This window comes from Anser brachyrhynchus (assembly GCF_964034855.1).
Source record: "Anser brachyrhynchus genome assembly, chromosome: 2".
Taxonomy (NCBI): Eukaryota; Metazoa; Chordata; class Aves; order Anseriformes; family Anatidae; genus Anser; species Anser brachyrhynchus.
This window is the reverse complement of record NC_137695.1, coordinates 108381357-108399084: the sequence shown is the minus strand read 5'-3', so window position 1 is coordinate 108399084 and position 17728 is coordinate 108381357. Positions and strand designations below refer to the sequence as shown.

The window sequence follows — 17728 nt, the reverse complement described above, 5'->3', positions numbered from 1 at the left end:
CAGCTATTTTGTGATGCTCAATATAACAATTCTTGGAAGAAGCCTCCTTTCATATTTAAAACCTTTTCCTATTTAAACAGTCTGGTACATTTAGAACCACCCAGCCAATGACAAACCACTTCTCTGGAGGTACTGACTGCTTCTCAGGCTACCTGATCCAGAAGTACATGTAGCAGAGTCCTTGGCAAAATTTGTTAATATAATTTTACCTCTTTGCCAGAAAAAATGCTAATCTAGTCCTAGGAGTTCTACTTAACTTTTGCTTCAGCTATAATATTGTCAATTTAAAAGGTGGTGTATTTTGGATCTCCTAAGAAATCACCTTGGATGTAGCATGAAATCTGGAAATCCAAAGACTTAAAAGATATTGGTAATATAAAATTCACTTTTTACTCTATTAGATGTTAGCCTTCTGAGCAGCTGACATGAGCAAAAAAGCAGCTCAATAACGCTGTGAAAGGTAAAACTGAGTTCAAGTGGTAAGGCTGCATTTTCTACAGTTGGTACCCACTATTGTCTCCATAATACATATAAGTTTGCAATATTTTCTGATTTTATTTGCCACAGCGTAAACTCCAGAGCAGATCAGTTACAAACGTAATTATTTTGGATTTGTCCCAATGTCACCGAACAAAGGATTTATCCTGCTGTCTATTTTGTCCCTGTAACAACAATGAGGATTACTCTAACGAAATGATGGAATGCAATGTTTCTGATTATGCTAATAATAAAACCAAAAGAAATCCTTCAATCTCACATGTACATAAGCAGCAGAACAAATTTTCTTGCATGCACATCAAACAGCAGTTTATTCCCTTTCTCTTCCAGTCAGGTTTAGAAGGTAAGCTGATACAACAAAATGACAGCTGAATCTGTAATGGCTCTGTCTCTGATATCCATATCTGCCATGGTGCTCTACTACTGGGGCAATAGGTATATAGGATATATTGTCATGTCCTTTATATTGTTGTTTTTCACCACTTATTCCATATCAAAAGCATACTTAATACTCTCACACAAACAAACTAGGATGTGATTCCACCCAAAATACAAATAATTTGTAACTACATGCTCCAGCTGAGCAAAATGCCTCTTTTGTGTTCACTTTCACTGGTGTTCAAACAGAGCAGCTGCTCTTGCACGAGCAGCAATGACTGGGCTTTAAGCATGCGTGCTCAAATACATTACCTAGCAGTAGTTTAGTTTATCCTGGATGCTCACACAGTTCACCACTGCTGGGACATCACACTCCCCATCACACTCACCCATCTCAGCATATGCAATTACAAACATGTTAGACACGGCTCTGATCATACCTTTTGCTGGAAGGACTAGTTATTCATATACATTTCCTGTGTACAAATGTGATAAAACAAAATTAGATTCAACCCTGCAGTTAAATCTTAATGCAGCTTGTTTTTTTGTTTGTTTGGGTTTTGTTTTTATTTTATTTTTTCCCTATGAATGATGCCTCCAGCAAGTGTGTTTCAATAAGTAAAAGGATTAGCATTTTCTAAAAATTCCAGCCTTTTTATCTACTACCTTTTTCTAAATTGCTAATGCTTCTTCAACTATTAAAGCTGCAATGGCTTCTGTAAATCCACTTTCTGATTATATGAGTTAAGCTATGCATTTGGGACCAAAAAAAAAAAAAAAGGCTGAGTGAGTTATGTCAAAAATTACCTTTAGTGCTTCAAATGTAGACTATCAAATATACGAGCACATTGTTCAGGATTGTTGCAACATTAAAAAAATAGAATTATGAGGCCTTTACAAAGGTAAATGAATTACAATCTTTTCACAGGCAAGATAAGGTCTGTATGTGGGAGTAACACCTTTTATTAGACCAACCAGTATAGCTGGAAAAAGTAGACAGGAAGGTCTTGTGTGCCAGGAAGATTATCTTCTTTTCCCTACTATATTAGTTTTTCCAGTAAAGACCTGCAAATTTTAGCTTGCCTACATCCTTTGACCAACACCATTATAACCATAGTAACACAAGGCTTTTAAAAAGCATGCTGCAAACTAAAAATAAATAAAATGAAGAAAAAAAAAAAAAAAGAACAACAAGAGATCATCAGCCTGCGATGTTTTTGAGCCTTCTCAGCTTCAGACTCCACTGAGGCTATAGTAGGACTGTTTGGAATGATTCTTTATGAGTGCAGGCCTGTGTGCTACGCAGCTGAGAACAAAGAAGCCACATTTTTTTGAGGTCTTCTGGTTACACTAGAAGATATGACAGGAGACAACCAGCCTCTGGAGAGCACGATCGCATGATGCTGCCTCTATAACCTTGCCCTGGCTGGCTGGATTTTTCAGGAAAGGACACATTGGCAGACATTTCTATACCCTTCATGTTTCTGCACAGGATTTAGCAAATACTAATTGTTTGTACATGTTATGCACAATATTTGACAGTAATTTTTTTCTTTATATGGTGAGAAGATGCACGCTGTTGTTCATTTCTTCTGCATTGCTCTGTTCTTCCTTTCACTACATTTCTTCTCTTTTTGCCAGTCTCCATTTCCTTGTTGTAGTCATTTTGAATGCTTTCCCATGCTAGTATATTGGTTAACATGTCTTAAAAAATGCCATGGATGTTTGTCTCCAAAACCATCTTCTCTTTTCTCCTGAATATATTTTGCTTCTTGTCCCAGAAGCATAGAAAGTAAAACAAAATCCAAGTGAGGTGGCATAATTAGGCCACAATTTTATTAATAAAAAAAACCACCTGGGAACAGCTGTTAATAACTTGCACAGGAGAGGGCACGGTTTCTTCCCTAATTGCTTCCACCTGCAGGAAGGCTGGTTCCTCCTTCCCTGCCACCGCCTCCCTGCCCTACACGGATCTCCTCCCTTGCTCCTTTCCACGGCTGCTCCCCAGCCTAATCCCGGGGCTCTCCTATCAACCAAGGACTAGAGGCCAGGAGAAGGAGAGATCTAAGGCCTGTGTCCTTACAGGAGTCTCAGCTTCTCACTGCACTCTCAGCTGATTTGGCTTTATCAAGCAGGGTGTCAGATTCCTCATCAGATAAGTGTCTGAAGTGGCTTTTTGTCACCTGCTGAAATGGGCCAGCCTGAACTTACCCTTTCTAGTGACCCTTTCTGGGAAAGGCAGAAGAAATCATCCCGCTTCAATCAATCCAGTGATGGAGGAAAATTACTCAAGTCCTCAAAATGTGGTAATGACCGCAGCAGGCCAAAAAATTATCTGGATACACATCCCAGTGTAATCTAGGCATGAGGGAGCCTTCGCATCTCTGCTGTTTTCTTATCTCGCTTGCAGTCCTTCCACCAAATTCATGTCTGAATACATCTGAGCCATGTCCATAGTCTTTCCTAAAGCCAGGGGACGTGCCTGCTCTCTTGGTGTGGGGCAGGAGGAGCACCGGCTGTTTCCAGCTGTCTGTGCTGGGGCTGTGAGCATCCCTTCCACAGGCACCTCCCTGTGCTTGCAGTTAGCAGGGGGAAGGAGGGAGTGGGCTCAAAACCCAGAAAATTACTTTCTCCTGAAAAAAAAAGGTACAGTTTCAGCTGCTGATGTGCTGGATCTTCATCCCTTTTTAGGAAAAAACAAAACAAGCCCCGTGAAACCCCATGACAACATGAGACTGCTGAAGTTAATGAGAGAGAGAAAGACTGCCTGGTTTTGTAAATGTGCCCTTTCCTAGGTGGAATTGCACTGTGCCACCGCCTGTGAAAACAAAACTGGAAAGCTTGCAAATGAAGTCGAGAGAGCAGGGGAAGGGAAATGTGTGAGAGGAAGCAGTTTGGCCAAGGTCATGCAGGCAGCCAGTAGCAAAGCAAGAACTAATACCCTCAGCCTCCTAATTCCCAGTCCTTTCCTCCTGTCATCTGAAAACCCTTTATGTCAGACACTCGCTATCTGCTGGTCTCTGTGGGTCAAATTGGACCAGAACATTACAATGAAAAACAATCATTTTTATGTCCCAAGAATCACATGGAACAATCCTGCAGCTGAGGTTTCTTAGGTAATACACAGCTGTTAGATGGAATGAAAGTTTGCTGTAAGTGCTTGCTGCTGAAATGTAAGAGTGAAGGATGACTTTGGAGAGCCTCAGGAGTAGCTCAGGCAATGTGTGTCCTCCCACAGATAGAACAAGGAAATTACATAGTCAGGGACAAGGCAAAAATCATAACTGTTTTTTATTAGGCTCTGTCCTCAATTTGTTAGGATTATTGCCTTCACTCTCCTCAAACTATAAATCTGGTTTTCGCCTTTACTCTGTAATTACAACCTTGTTTGGGGGAAGTAACATAAAGGGGTTGAAATAATACCCCCAAGTACTGCCAGTACCTTAAAGGGAAGAGATGCCTTCTTTAAATAATCTTAATAATATATTTTGCTCCTAATAATGTAGTAGAGCAGAGAAATCTAAAACGTATGGTGGTGGTCTTTCAGGAATGAAAACAAGAGATTTAATTGAACATCTATCCTGGAGCATTCATTCATTCTCTGATATTACATTACACATAAAAATGTCAGGATGCTATTTCAACAACAAGATGTTTCGTTCAGGCTGTGGGCTTTTCCCCTCACACTGTGTATTCCAAGGTCTGCAAAAGCTGGCATAATCATAAAACTATCACAATGATGAATGGATGGTGTTAATTGGTATTAAAGAATATTTATGCTGGACTGACTAAGTTAAAAACTTTAATTGGTGAGACACTTGGGCAATGACATCCATGGAGTCCTATTAGCACTGAATTGATATAGGAGCTTATCCTTGCAGTTGATGGCAATACCTCACAGCAAAGAAAGTTGCAATGTGGACATAGTGAGAGTGAAATTCTCACCTTAGATTTGTGCTACCGAGAGGTGCAAACCGCGCTACATTCTGCATGGTCTGAATTGCAGATCTCTATTTAGCTGGACAACACAGACCTGCTGTTACAATTATGTCTACAATTACAATGCTCCAGAGTGTGCATTGCATTGTAATGCAGCTATTTACTTTGCTTTATGCTGTACCTTTTTGCTTAAGGCGATAATAGATCAACACACACATGAAAGTCTGAGGAAGTTGCTGTGCCTCGTTACTTGAGAGCTCTGTCCTGAAGACAAATGCAAGACAAACTCAGAGAAATTTAAGTTTCTTCCTACAATCATTCAATGGTAACTTGTGTGCTAATCTTCAGAGGGTTGGAGTGTTTTGTTTGTTTGTTGGTGATGGTGTTTGTTTGTTTGTTTGTTTGTTTTTTCACAGCAGAACTTGTTATTCCTGCAGTAAATAGCAATGTGTCCCTTCTATTCATTATCTCCAGAATCTTCATCCAAATTTCAGAACAGGTAACTCCAATCCACACCTGGGACACTGCTGCCTTTGCTGGTAGGCTTGCAATCTGGGTTTCTGCAGATGTGGTCTATAAATAAAACCTCACATATCCTGAAACAGTACACAGCACATTAGGAGCCTTTTGCCTCTGTTTTTCCCTCAGATCTGCCCAGCAGTGATAAGCGTTGTGGCCATGGAAGAGCCATGAGTGACAAAATTTCCAATGCCTTTCTGCAGCCTTTCCAGGGGAGACTTTTCGAAAGCAGAGACCGTACCCTACACTTACTGAAAAGACATAGATAAAAGGCCTCCAAATCCTCTGGCTACCGTAGAAAATTTCACATGAAAGTCCACTTACCCTTCTGCTGCACTGAAGAGCTTTCTTTATAGATGACCTCCAGCGCTGCCAGCCAGCAGACACTGAAAGGTACAGGGCTCTGAGGACAGACACTCAGTCACCATTTCCTACACTGTTTCTCTTAACACCTCAGTACTTGAAAGCCACTAGTCTGATGTGGACATTGGCTAGAGTTATTTGTCCACCCATGGCTGCACTGAGTTGACTTCCGCTGACTACTCGTCTTGGAAGGGAGGCCAGGCTTCCTGGGAATGCTGCACCAACACCCAGCATCGACAGTGATGGCAAAGTGTGCAGAGATCATCAGGCTGCACCAACCGAGGCTGGATGGAAATTTGCTTGGCGTGAGCTAGCCCCATTAGCAACACCTCAAATGGGAAAGCAACACATACATTACACTGGCTTGGCAAATTCCTTCATAGAGTCCCTCCAGCTCTGTCACTACAGGAAAAGCGTTTAGCAATATTTTGCTTAAATATAATAAGGAAGTTTTGTTTTAAAGTCTTTTTGTTCACTGTTAATGTCTCATTAACTCTGATCAAAAGCAGTCATATACTTGTTTCCTTAATATTACTTATATTTGACAGAAAGCAGCTGCAGGATACCTCCTCAAGTCCACTGATGCTTATCATCACTGTTAGGACTATTAATTCACTGTAGTATACTTTAATGTACTATAACATTTAGAAATGGCATTTGGATGTGCAGTAATATTATTTTGCACAATTAACCTCTGGTTGCCTTCCATATAAGCCTGTTCTAAAGAAATATCAGTTATGCTGTGTTATTTTCAAATTACATTGGGTTTTGTGCCTTTTTCCTAATAGGTTGCCCTTTCCTTAGAGAGAAGTAACACACACTGAATTGTAATAACACTTTATTGTCCTTGCAACACAACACTATAAATCACAGAGATAAAAGGAGATGAACCCATTCCCCAGCCTGAGATCAGACAGCTCTGGACCACAGTTCTAGATCCATAGGCTAGGTTTCAAAACAACTGAGGCAAAATAAAGGAAACCTTTTTCCCTGGAGAGGAAAAAGTAAAAATAAATAAATAAATAAAAATAAACAATTCCACCTTAAAATCTGTATCAAAGATGAAATTGTTCAGGTCAGGGCCATCTTGAACTAGAACTACATGATTTGTTTTATTCTTTTGTTCATCATGAAAATGGGAACAAGAGGTCTCTGTCACAGTGTAGTGCAGAGGAAAATTGCGCAAGATGGCTTGATTGATAAATTTCATCTTTAAGTCTTTTAGTCTTTTTCTGAAACTGGTACTTTTCCAGAGACTTAGAGAATTACAAAAGTATAGGATGGTTCTAAAATCATAGAGAAATATTTTCTTGTTGATTTCATGAGAACAGAAATGTGTCACTGGAAGGGAAAGCTCCATAGCAGAGTTGTGGAGGCTGGCACCGAAATTTTAAAACATTTCAGATGAGGGATATACCATTTTATCTTATTCAGGATATGATAGGCAAAAAAATCCAATCTCATTTATTAATCTCACTAGTGAAATGTAACAACACACATCAGTGTAGCTGATCTCACAGGCCTATCCTTCTGGAGGAGTGAATGGGAAAAATGGCATGTGAGATCTCTTTGGTGACTTACTGCTTTGCTGCTCTAGTCTGTTAAAATGCACAAAATTCTTTATATAGGTAGGAATTTATTTTTTTAACATCAGTCTTAGTGTTTTCTTTGAAGACCTGGTACTTCCTCAAGAGGGAAGCTCTCTAAGGCTTGACAACAAACAGCTATAATTCTGCTTGGTTTTGCTACAGTGTTTTTAAATGACTGTAACTCAGCTGACTGTGTTATTATCTCAATTATAATAATGCATCTGAGATCAAAATTTAGCCCAATTTATTTTTTCTGGTGTTTTATGTTAATAAAAGGAATGGATTTGGCTCCTCCAATTATGATTTCTGTTGTTTTATGTGTAACTTCAGCTGAAGACTGTCAGAGCTGTATCTGTGCATCTTCCTGCAGACTTTTGGCCCTAGGGTTTAGAGCTCCTAATATTTACAAAACAGATTACGTACAATTTGCTGACACAAATATACAGCTTTAATACTACAAGGCTTAAAAATTTTATATTCATGCCTAGATACAGGATAACAGTGGAAGTGAAATGAGTAAAATTTTCCTTTCACACTGCCGGTTTTGTGGTAGGGTGATACAATTCAGCATACTTACTCTCATCTGGGTACCTCATTGCATTGAATTTCATCCAGAGTTATGAAGGTTTTCACCAGAGCATGCTCTTAATCCCCCTGCTTCTTGCTGGATTTTCTAATCTTGGACTATTATGTTCAATCATATGTGAACACATTTCTATGGCATTTGAGCTGCACAAAATCTTTTGTGTGTGGTTTCAAACAAGCTTTAATGTGCCGCCAAGTTTGTTCAGTTTATTCAGTATTTCCAAATGGGGAAAAATAAGTTCGCAAGGCAGAGAGGAATTGTTCCAAAGCCAGTGTTTATATAAAAGGAAGAGGTTTAAAACATCATCAACCTAGTTCTCCTCTCAGCTATACCTGGGAAAACATTTGGATTTACCTCGCATAACCAAGAGAAGAATCTGGGCTAATGAATTCAACCACAATTAAGAAAGCTACCTAAGGATTAGATTTTATGCAGCACAGATGTGAAATGCTGCATAAAGGCAAGGTTAAAAGAGACGAGTAGGATGGGCAATGCATGAGGACGCTATCCAGCAGGCGGGGATGGCTGCTGGGTGGCTGCCAAGGCTCTCGTGCCTAGCAGGAAAACTCAAGGAAGATCAAATACCCTCACCAGTGGGCTGGGGCTCACGTGGCATTATAAATGCCCATTCCTTGCCCATTCATATGTTTTCAACCCTCAGTAGTTGTGAATAACAGCAAACATGGGCGGAAAGGTTTGAGTGCCCATGTGGGACTTTGCACACCAGCTCGCTGTGGTCCTGCACACCAGCTGCTTGCATGGGGACACGGTGGCTTGGTGCACAACAGGGCTCTGGGAGAAGAGGGCTGTTCTTGAGGTTCAGACATGCAGGTGGGGCTCGAGAGACTGGGAAAGTCTACTATGGACATGCTGGATGGCCTGGGAGAGGATGCTGAGGGCATTGGCTTCTGATGTTTTGCACAGGCACCTACTCCAGCACAGAGCAGGTGTTGCCTGCTGCTGAATCCCACAGGTAGTTTTTCACACTGATGCACATGATGAGCAAGATGCCATGCAAGACAGCAACAAGGGGAAACCCCAATTCCTTTGGGGCTTCAATACTTGCTCTAAAAAAAAGAATCATAAACCACACAGACATAAGGGCGTAAGGAGGAAAAATCTCCTAACAACTGGATAATGTGAATTCCATGGATGTGAATGCCGTCCATGCAACATACTTACATTGTTTTTCTTCTGGGTTCATCCACAAAAAAAAAAAAAAAAAAAAAAAAAAAAAAGAATAAAGACTGACTTTTTATTTCCTAAAACTCTGTGTGAGTTTTTTTTTTTTCAAGGTTCATTAGAGCTACTTTTCTCTCTCTCTCCCCTGCTATCCCTTTTATCACCCACTTTACCCACCTATCTCTCGCTTTTCACATTGCTCTTCCATTTTCATGCTTCTCCTCTTCCCATGGCTTTGGCTATCACTTCTGAAGAGCCTGGAGTGAGTCCCTGGGGTCAGCTTCTGCAGAGTGAGTTCCAGTGCTTCAGGAAGGTGACCGATCAGTAGTTTTAGGCTTGACTGAAAAATCAGCAAATAACATAAACATAGTGAGATTTGTGCTTTGCACCCCTACACGCACAGCTTGGGACTCAAATCCTTAGTGGTAATGCAGCACAGAGGTCTGTGCTTGTGCAGGGGGAAAGAGAGAATTTATCTTCAGATGCATTGAACTACACTGCAGGAATAAACACAGCATTTTTGCAGTGTTTATTGGAAGAAAAAAAAAACACAACAACAACAACAACAAACAAAGCAACCAAAAACAAAAGAGATGTGTTAGGTACAGAGAATAATCCGTGGACAGCAACCATGGAGCTGAGCTCTGTGGGCTTGTTGGAAAGAGAGGAGGAGGAAAAATAGGACTTGTTCTGATGTAGAAGAGTCTCTCATGCTGCTAATCAATTCTGTGGCCAAATTTGCTATTGTGATCTGATGGTTTAGCTCTGCCAACTCCTGTAATTATCTCTATTCCCATTCTCCATTAGTGGCCTTTTCAAAGGATATGAGTTTTCACGGTGTCAGATTATGCCATGCAGTGAATACCACACCATCAGTGTGTTACAAACATAATACAGCATAAATGCTTTACAAATATAGCCTCTTGTGGCAGTTGGAATAACACAACGCTTATGTGTTTCCAGGCCTCGGGGTTACGGCTTCCTAACGGGTGACCTTTCCTCCCCTCACATCCCTTTCCTCACAGATTATGGTATGGCAGTCCTATGCTAGCTCGTTAGCTAGGGGAAAATTAGAGCATATGAAACGATAAGAAGGCATTCAGATATCTGCAGCTGACAGGTAGCACAAAAGTGCTGGAATAGCCAGGGGACATTGGCCAGTCGTTCACTCTGCTTATCTTTCCCCCAGCCATCATTGCACAAGGCGCCGTTTCAAAGAATGGCGCAACACCAGCCCAGCCTTCAGTACCGGTCTTGGAAACACTGCCACGAAGGAGCAATATTTTGAGATGTAAACAAAACTCACAGAAGCTGCATGACACAGCTACTGAAAGACCTGCTGTAGCTGAGAGTGAGCAGGTGGTATTATGATTGAAAGCACAATGAAATATCTGCTTTAACCAAAGGGATATGTTCTTGTTTCCCAGGAACTAAAATATGCCTCAGGGACCTTTTAAGTGCATGCACACATGCCAAGCACTGTATTTAAGAAACACAACATCACAAACAATATTTAGGAAATGAAACATAACATTTCAGAAAATGAGAAACACCACACTAAAAATTCAAAGCAACTTTTTTTTTTTTAAAAAAATGAAAAAAAAAAGGCAGCACTGAACAACCAGATGATTCCCAAGAGAATCTGATGATTAACTGGCTAAATCAGGACATCTGCAGGATGTAAGAATAATAGAAGGAAGCGGGAGTTTTGGCTACCACTTTTATAATTAGCAATTGTAATGATCTTAGCGGTGTCCTCCTGAAAGAACCTGAATATTCATGTTGAGGCACAGCATTATGTTTCAGCGCTTTTGGTAACTGTAGCCACTTGCGCAGAGTCAAGCACACACTCAAATCAGGAAGTCAAAATGAGTGTTCCAAATACTTTCTGCTGGAAATTGTAAGGAAAGCTGTTATTTGCATGCAGTAAGATGGGGAAGAGAAGCACGGTGTCCAAGAGTTCCTTTCGCATTTTCATTTTCCTAAATAATTGTCCTGCTTCCACATCTTTATTTGATTGCAGATGAAAATCAGACTTGACCCAAGCAAATGCAAAATACAACTAAATCTGTAAAGCTGGACTTCGTAATTTCAGCCTAGACTAAAGCCAAAGGCACCCAAAGTAGCAATTGATATCTATAAAAAGCCAAGCTTCCATCCTTTCTTCCCGACTGGATGCTAAGGTTTCATAACTCAACTCAGGCTGAGCCTTTAGGTTATACTGTGTAATTTGAAGTCATAATTAATTAGTAGTTTACTGGATAATCTGTCTGTTTCTCAATTTTACCACCTTTATGAATAAGTAGGATACATGTCTGGCCAATGTCCTTTCTTTGTGTTTGAGCCAGAAAGGAACAAAAGTGGACGAGATGCATTGCCTCTTCAGAGGAACGTTTAGACAACCATTCCTCTGAGAAGCAGCAGAAAGAGTGTCCCCTATCTGCCAACTGATAGATCTGGCACCCTCAGCAGCTTGCATATGGCCAGGCAAATAGCGGTGATGTGAGGAGAAATTATTTCCTTTGCTCTCTTCAGTTACTGGAAGAAGAGAGCTCAAATGGACCTCTGTCAACGTGAGGCTACATGACTGTGTTTCAACTGTGGACACTAGGCAAAATGTACAACAGCCAAGTTAACAGATGAAAAACATTAAAAAATATCAATACACCTGTGATTTGCTTTGGGGCAATTAAACTATTCAATTCTATTGAAGGAAAGATGGAAATCATCAGCTTAGCTGCAGTGTAGCACCCACAGCAGAACCAGCTTGGTAGGGTTATGCCTGGAGAGTGTTACAGGCATCCAACAGGCCAGCCAAGGTCAGATCCACACTTCTTATGGATCAGGGATTGGACTGATTTCCTTCTATTGCTCAAGCAATGAAGGGGCTACCCACAGAAGGACTGTTATTATAATCAAAATCCTACTCGGTCAATAAGAATTTGCTCTTATTACTGCCTTCTGTTCCCCTGCTTGATACAAAACTAAGTAGGCGTACAGCTTCTTCTGGGATTGCATTTAACAGCTTATCTCTGCAGTTCCTCACACACTAACTTCTGTGTGCTTCAGACAGCACCATGCCCTGTGAAGTGCATTTTGGGGAGAGAGGTCAGTTTTGAAACACAAAAGATATTTCCAGGGATGCATGTTTCTTCCCCAGGCACCTGTCTACAAGAGTGGAAGTGGCACTGATGGCGTTTTTCCCTCCAGAGGCTGGTGTTCCCTTCACTAGCAATCTGAGTAGTGATGCCAGTGACTCCAGCAATGCTCTGATCTTTGGGTAGCTGTTGCATTAGCTCAACTGCTCCTCTCCACTTCAGTTTTTGTTCTAGGGTTCATTTCCATCACTGTCAATATGCAACTCAAGCTCCATCAATGTGAAGTTCAAGTGCCTAGAGGTCCCACTCTTACCCTGGGCTGGCCTCCAAATCTGCCAGGTGGTGAGATATTTTTAATGCTAGTACGTAACATCTCTTTTCAAAATTTCTCTATCCAGCTCAAGGGAGTGCTTCAGTAACACAAACAAGTATCACTGACGGCCTCTCTCTGTCATTTGTGCACCAGTGTATTACACTGGTTTCACTCAGAAGAGCATTTAAAATCATCCTGAGATAAGCCAAATACACTAGAAGCAAGGAACGCTTACCATATGTAAAAAAGATAATATAAATCTGAGAGACTATGTTACCCAACAAGTCCAAGAAAATAACGCTTCATTGAAGGACTTCACGTCACAAGCCGTTGGAGAGCATTCTGCATGTCAGGATCATAAGCATACTTTTGGGCTCTGGTGTATATCCCCCCCATATGCACGAAGGCTGGCATGTAGTAAGGGCCCCTGCCAGTCGGGTGGAAGACTCTGAGCTTCAGCTGCATAATCTTCTGCATCAACTGTTGAATTTTGGTCACAACATTTACAGATGATGGCTTAAGTGAGGAACAGTTAATACTGCAACTTAAGAGACCTAGCTCCTAAAATCTACTTTTGTAAGTCCAGACACATCTGTGCAGAGGAAATATATGTCAAAGCAGGGCAATGTCAGAGATAGAAAGAGTAGGAAGATCATTTTTCCCAGCATATTTAAATCAGAAGTTTATATTTGCTCAAATTTGTAGACCCATATTTTTCACTCTTTGTTTGTTCAAGACTTACCTTTAATTCTACAGTAAACAGAGTTTAATGTTTAGGTCCAACTTGTACTTTTTGGACTGCATTCATGTACACAGATTTGCAAACAGCAGCAGTTGGACTCCTGAATACTGATGTGCTGATACTGGAAGAGCTAGCTCAGGGACTGCTTTGCCAGTTCCTGTATTAAATGAAAGTCAATGAGTAAACAAATTAGCAAAAAAGGGGTTTGTTTTTCTGTGTGTTTAAAAAAAAAAACTTTTTTTTTTTTTTTTTAGCTGTAATACAATTTGTATGGAGGAGGAAATAACCCAGTATTTGCATGGGTGACAAAAGCCTATGAAACATCCTACTTGCCCTTAGATGGACTAATCAGGGCCTATAAAGCCCAGCTGAGCTGCAATCACAATATTCAGGGAGGCCCCTCGTCCTCAGACAGCTGTTGGATTGGAGGTCACTGGGAAGGAAAAGGAGGAGCATCCTGTCTGCACATATTTCCCCAGAAGAAAAGCTTTGCTGGCAAAGCCAGGAAAGATGCTTTTCAGTGATAGCTCCAGTGTTTATTGTTTTGCACAATATGGCCAGGGTTTGGGAAGGTGGTATCTGCGTAGAAAGATATTGTCTTATAGAAAAGGGTAATGAATGGATCTGAGCTGATAAATGGCTTTGCCATTGTGTAGGAAGATGAAATAATTCCCATAATACACTGCCCAATAACATTTTTCTGCATTGCATACTTGCAAGCGGATTGTGTTAAAAAGCCACAGTGAACTGCAACCAGTCTCTTGGATCACTTCGTTAGGGAATAACAGGGGTGTTCACAATTCTGCGCATGTAAAGGCACAGCAAGCAAAGACTGTTGTTTGAAAGGTCTCTCTCCAAATAATAGGGTACTACATGTTTTCAGTGTAGGATTTTGTCGCTGGTTTGGTTTGTATTGCAATTTTTCTGCTCTCCTCCTAGCTCAGATATTAGAAGACAGAAAAAGCAAGAGAAGTGACATAAAAGCAGGAGAAGTGACATCAAAGCCAGATTTTTGTAAGTATGCTGACACTGATCCATGACGGATTCTGGTATCATACAGCTCATGAGGAGACACAAAGGCAAGGGAGACAAGCACTGGATCTGAATTTAAATAGAAAGCTACTACTACATTTAATGTGTGGATAACATAACTAAAGCTAATGAAAATAGTGGAATTACTACACTTATGCACCACACATGGCTCTTGAAAGGACACAGGGTGAGCCAAAGGATACCAAAATTCCTTACTCCACTTAGGGCTCATGTTGAGAAAAAAAAAAAAACATAGGAAAGCTGATCCAACAGACCCTCAGGTTTTACCTCCTTTTGAGGCTCAAGGCCTATCGGACCCTATCTCCTAGAGCAGGATGGATCCTTTCTTGTGCTTGTGCTGCATCCGGCCATGGCAGGTGATGGACTGCAATCCTCCAATTATTCCTGTCCTACAACATTCAGTTCTTTGTTGTTTAGCCTTTTTTTCCCTTTTTAAAATGTGACCCAAACAGATCTCTAAACCCCTTGCTGTCAGATGGATGCGTTTCCCCTTGCTCTGAACGGTTCCTTGCACACAAAGTATCTTTCACTGTGAGTCATCTTATCTCTTCCCATGCCTGCTGGCATTTTGACCTCCTTCAGCTTCAGCTTTCCTGCTGCCCTCACTATGCTTCCCGTCCTCTCCACCCGCTTTGGCAGCGCTGCTGTCCAGGTGAAGCACATGGCCTGCCAGATTGGTTGGAGCAGCCTGGCATCCTTTCCCTCATCTCGCTAACAGGATGCATCGCCGCCCCCATCGCCTCCTTTTCTCTGGGAGGACTTTTTGGCTTCTGCCTGCCCTGAGGTGACTGAGCACGAGCTTGTAATGCTTTGATAAAGGGTATCGTAGCCCTGGGAAGACTCATTTACTGTAGTGGAAATAGATTTAAAGCATCACCTTGGGTAACGGTCATGGTAATATAGGTCAGTGGGTGAGGCAAGAATACTCGTGGATAATTTAACTCCCTATATGGGCACACTTTGGCCAGGGAGTGAAAGAGTACGTTAAATAAGGAGAGCCCATTGACTCCGAGGTAGTCTTCTGCACGGATAAGCAGAAGATTGACATGCCAGGGTCAAAGCACAATCTTTTGCTCCTTGAATTGGCATGATTTAAGTGAGGGAGAATGCAAAGGGAGAGCACCGCTCTGGATTGCCTGACAGTAACTTATCTCACAGCTCAGCTCTGAGAGTATTTCAGGGTAAATGTTTTTTAAAATGCATTTGCTTCATTTTCCATTTAAAAATTGTTTATAAACATGTTTTTTGCAAGTCTTTTTGTCATTCAGAATGAATTACAGTTAGTGAAACTCAAGTTTAGGCTCATTCACAGGCAGCTTATTGCAGGTTTTCAAAAAAGAAATTCAGTCTGATCCAATTTAACACAAAGATCACATGGCTTGCCTTCTTTCCTCAATTGGATAATTCTTTGATTCATTTTTTTTGATGTGAATATCAATTATTCACTTGAATTTTAACATTCTAGTACTACTTGATGCTATTATAGTAGTATATGCTGTTTTGGCAAATATTTCTGTACAGATATTACTTGTCAGAAAATTTATAGCGTGAAAATTAGAACCAAGGAAATGCAGAATTCCTTTCAAAACACAGATGAATATTCATGAAAGCATTACAGTGTTTGCCTCTCTCTGATGTTCAGTGTTGCTCATTCATCTACTGTGGGAAGGATATAAGCTGAGACATGATACTTCAAGAGACCGGTTAAATGAGAAACAGGGGAGATTAAGTTGTAAGTTATAAGATGACTGTAAAACTCCTGGGCATTTTGGGGCTGCAAAGCCTTTATCTAAAATAAAAGAAAATTCTACTGGGTCGAATGTAGGCATTATGTAGACAAGTAGCTCAGAAAAACAAGCAAACAAAAACAAACAAACAAAATATGATATTGAAATCTAAATTACTGCGAGAGCACTGGTCCACCAGTACCTTGCAAATGGGATTATACGGAGAATGCAGAGATTTACCTGGGTCTCTGCAGGAACTGAAGCCGTCATAGCCATGTCTCCCAACATAGTCAAAATTTACCCAACAGGTAAATAAACTTGTTGAGTAAATTTTGGGTAACATGTTGGGTTAAAAAGACATTGCAACACTAAAACAAATTCAAGTGAGCTGAATTTTTCACCAGCTTTGAGGACCTTGTTCTGAGTTGATGACACGGAGAAGTCTACGTTAGAGTTTGATACAACAATAGTTAGGCCAAATGATTTATAGGAAAAAAATTAGGGAAGAAATGGTGTGTACAAATCTCTCAGTAGGTTGCTTTAATAAGAAGAGACCAAGTTGACCAACCAGGAGCACACTGCTAACAACAAAGCTGTTAAAGAATATATTGACTTTGTCTTTAATTATTTTTTTTGTTTTCTTTTCTTTTCTTTTTTGTTTTTTTTTTTTCTTTTCTTTTGTTTTGCTTTGTTTTCTTCTAAGATAAGTTGCATGGGGCAGCCTCCTGAATACAATGGGGTCGAGTACATCCTGCAGAAAACTCACAGGTTTGTCAAGTCAAGGGCAAATAAGGCTTTACCAGTGGTTGCACTATGGGATTGTTGGCATTTGAGCCCCAAGTGGTAAAGGTGAAATAGCTGTGCAATTCTATACTTGGTTCAATCTCTTTGAAACCAATATCTGGAGGAATGTCTGATCACAGTTCCCCACTTCAATACAGTTGCAAAAAAAACCCACAAGTAATTAGCTGTGATTTCTCTCATGTGGGGGAGCTGATATGAAAGCAACCTCACCTCCACACCCCAAAGAGGGAGCTCAGGCACCCAGGTGCAGAACTGTTTCTCCCCTTCTTGTTCTGCTGGACAGTTCCTGTATCTGCAGGAGAAACTACAGCAAGGACAGAGACACTGAAAAAAAAAAAAAAAAAGGAAGAAGTGAACAACAAACCTACAAAGAAAAAACCATCAGGTAGAGAAGGTCGGGTAGAACAGCTTCAGAGAAAAAGCCTGGAGAGCTTTTGGGCTGGCTGCTAGTTCAAAGAGATTTTTGCTCATGGCTCTGTTCAGTTTTTTTTTTTTTTTTTTTAGTTGCTGCTGTTTGATTCCTGATGTAATCAGTGAGAATAAATCAGAATGCATGACGGATACCTAGTTGCAGTATGAATTTCATTTCCTACTGGACAGGGCTTCAGCTAACTCTTCAGATCAGCATACGGGTTAACCTCTTTGGAAACTGAAGGAAATGCAACTACTGTCCTGTACAGAAGAGAGCAATAAGAAGCTATTAATCTCTCTCATGTAACCAGGCAGGTGATATGGAAATTTCCAGATGGTGTATTTGGAACTCATACTGCCCTAAATCTAGGATGTCATTTAGGAAAGTCCCCAGGCCTCTGCTTCACTCAGTGTTTCATCAGCTGACACTTTGAAAGCTGCTTTTTCACTACTCTGAGTTAAATTTGCAATACACCAGTTGTTCTTCAGGATATTGAACACTTTAAAAATAAAAATAAAGGTCTTC

General features: G+C 40.7%; 1 long non-coding RNA gene across 1 annotated transcript; it reads right to left on the bottom strand.

Annotated features, from left to right (window-relative positions):
- Nucleotides 1-3195: 3195 nt before the first annotated feature.
- LOC308190829 lies at nucleotides 3196-3909 on the bottom strand. The gene is made up of 2 exons (XR_013947512.1): nucleotides 3818-3909; nucleotides 3196-3509 (listed from the first exon to the last, which is right to left on the bottom strand). It is a non-coding gene; the product is annotated as an uncharacterized lncRNA (long non-coding RNA).
- Between the last annotated feature and the right edge of the window lie 13819 nt (nucleotides 3910-17728).